Source organism: Daphnia pulicaria, chromosome 4 (assembly GCF_021234035.1).
Source record: "Daphnia pulicaria isolate SC F1-1A chromosome 4, SC_F0-13Bv2, whole genome shotgun sequence".
NCBI classification, from domain to species: Eukaryota; Metazoa; Arthropoda; class Branchiopoda; order Diplostraca; family Daphniidae; genus Daphnia; species Daphnia pulicaria.
The window spans coordinates 1881439-1884556 of record NC_060916.1 but is presented as its reverse complement, the minus strand read 5'-3'; the positions used below and the strand labels follow the sequence as shown (position 1 = coordinate 1884556).

At 42.0% G+C, this 3118-nt stretch overlaps 2 protein-coding genes across 2 annotated transcripts in view; one reads left to right on the top strand and one right to left on the bottom strand.

The window, feature by feature from the left end:
* Positions 1-3118, bottom strand: part of LOC124336181 — a 455543-nt gene that overhangs the window by 143501 nt on the left and 308924 nt on the right. The window lies entirely within an intron of this gene.
* Positions 1-3118, top strand: part of LOC124336700 — a 580524-nt gene that overhangs the window by 365908 nt on the left and 211498 nt on the right. The window lies entirely within an intron of this gene.

Sequence of the window (3118 nt, the reverse complement as noted above, 5' to 3'; positions counted from 1 at the left end):
GTTTGATTTTTCATTTTCATTATTCATTAGGTTATTGTTGCAAATTATTGTCAGCTGTTATTTGTTTTATCGAAATTTAACAAGGATCGTGAAAATCAGCGTCTTTTCGACCTTATTCGATCTAAAGTTACCATAACTATTTAAAAACCCTAAGTACAGAAATCATCAATGGATTAGGGAAATGGGTCGAATTGTAACTTTTTTGAAAAATGAGCTCTATTCCTAGACTAATAAAGATCAACTTTCTTACAAAAACCATCTTCGTCTGAGGTTTTTACGGCAATAATTCGCAATGAAGCTGGATGCACTCAATCCTTCAGCAGCAGTGATCTGCCGAATCGATCATAAATGTGAACGGATTCAAACCTGAATAGAATCAAAGAATCAAAAATCACAATCATTCAGTGATGTTTGATTCAGAATCAAGAATCAAAAAGAATTTAGAATCAGAATCAAAATGTTTGATTCTACGTAATTCGTTTTACATGTGCTTGTGGTATTTATGCCATTGTCAAGCGAGTATAGCTATGTTAAATTTTAAACGAACAGTTTATCGTACAATCATTGTTTGCATTCCCAGTTTGCAACAAGTTCCTGAATATTTCGGATGTAATAGGCCTATACCGGCCTACACCTCCGAAGTTTTGTAAGCTTTAATAGATTTGGAAAATTACGTTGCTTCGCATGATCTCATCAATGATTGATTTACATTGCACTTATAAGTATATCCCTATTGCGTGTTGAGCTGGATCCATGCACCTAAAATTTCACCTGTTGCCTACAAATTGGGTACATTTTAAGAGATAGCAAATTGGGAAGTAGCCAGTGTCGGGTAGCCATTGTCGAAGGTAGCAGGTGTCGTTTTTGCTCATTTACAAATAAAAAGTTACTTTGGTTACTCATCATGCAATGATACATTAGAAAGGATCGTAAAAATGTGGAAAATGGAGAATAACTTTGTAGCAAATTATATCTTATCTTATTTTGTGGAATGCCTCAGAGAAAACTGCAATGTAAGCAAACATGAGAAATGGATGAATTTTTAACTTTGTAGTGAATTTTACGAAGACTCTGGAATTCAACACAGGAATGGCTAAGACCTGAGATGTCTTACATCTTACATTGATATAAACTTTCCAAAAGAACTTGAATTGGCAAGATTTTACAACAACTAAAAGGGGATCTGAAAACAGTAAGTTAAACGTTGTGCACAGCTGAACACAAATTCGCGTGTTTTATCTGTAAAATAAGGGCGAGGGTTATTTGTGTTAGGTTTGTGGGGAAGGTGCTGAGCGCCGCTTCCTTTAGGGCCGCTTCTTCCGCCCGCCAACTGTAGCTCAGACTCAGTGTCGCAACCTGAGTCGATTAGTTGCCCCGATCGTTTTGGGACCGGGCGCGATGGTTGGTCGTCTTCCGCCTGGGCTGTCGTGGCAGCTGCTGGTGTGACGGCCTGGGTCGAAGCCGGGATCTGGACTGGGGTATTTTTGAGGAGCTCGTCCTCTTTATCACTCGGCAGCTCGTCTAAATCGTCTCCAAAGAGTAATTTGGACGAGTCTGACAGGTTGATTATCTCAGAATCTTTCGACGATCTGAGGCGCTTTCGCTGGGCCGCCTGTTTCGCAGCTGCCTCTACTAACTCCTTTGGCGGAGGTCGGAACGTTGGCTTTTTCTGGGCTTTGGAGTTTTGGCTGGCGTGGCTCCAGCTTTTTCCTCGTCGCACCTTTCAAGAATGACTTTCAGTGTCTTTTCTGTTTCGGCAGCCGCTACTTCTTCGTATCCGAGCGAATGAAACTTCGTCACGGACTTCGGCCGGACTAGTGCCTTGCTTTTCGACGGCTTCGGCGGTATTGACTGCCCTGTACCCAATACAGTGCCAAAACTAATTGGAATTTTTTACAATTCCTTGTTTTCACTTATCGGCATCGAGAAATAGGTCGAAGCAGCATGTGCCCATACGTGGTGGCTGACCTAGAATAATATTAACCTGCATGATAAAGTTCGGCTTTTATATTTTAACTGACGTTTCTAGCAAAACAATTGACGAGTTTCTTCCGGCTAGTGGCTACTGGAATCGAGGCGGTCTGCCGTGCAATACCACTAACCCCTGCGTAGGCACGTGGGACCTGAGTCCAGTTACAGTGAACTGGGGTCTCCTCGGTTCTGCGGCGTTTAATCTCGAGCGCCTGGCGTTCGCGCTCTAGCTTAACCTCCTTAACCGCGAACTCGGCTTGCTGGAATGCCAACAGCTTCCTTTTGAAGCAACTCACCTCACTGGACGAGTTCTTGCATCTTTTCAATGTTGAATTGAGTGACGATTTCAGGGAAAGTCATGTTTTGTGCGATACTTCTTGGTATGCCAACTTGGTCAATACGCAGATTGGGGTCAGGCGTAATTACGGTACGAGCAGCAAAATCCACATGCTTTCCCATCAAGTTACCTTGAATACGCCCTTTCTTGCCTGTTGATAAAAAGAACATAAGTAAGATTATAAAAACAAAAAAATTCTAAAATGTATTACCTTCTAGTCGGTTTTTTATTGATTGATTGATTTATTTATTTTATTTAACGAGCAGCAAAATCCACTATAGAAGGAAATTCGTTATATATCAATAACAAAACAATTCTCAAATGTATTACCTTCAAGGCGGTTCTTCCATGTGAAATGCCGAGTTACCCTTACAAACTTGAGGGTTAACCCTACGACGCTTAGAGCGTTCGTACTCCTCGCGCTTGTCTTTTGCTTCTTTTTCTACCAGGCGTATCTTAGCCTCTTCCACCTCGTCTCGTTTCCTCTTTTTTGCTGCGCGAACCTCTCCTCTTAGAGCGTTCTGCGCCTCTCTATTATCCCGACGTATGAGGGCTTCGTCCTCGTCGAACTGAGCTCTCTGCGCCGGGGTTAGGAGAGTCAAGGATTCTTTCTCAAGCCTTTCCGCCTTTAAGATTTCCCACTTCGTCTTGGGCTTCTTGGTCAGATAGGCCTTGGGTGGTGGTGAACTCGTAAGAGTGAAGAATCCTAACGGTTAACTCGACTTCTTGATTCATTTACCAGCGCATAATAAATGAATTACGAACGTTGATTCAAAACTAAGGAGAATTGAAACTCAAAAAAGAGATTCG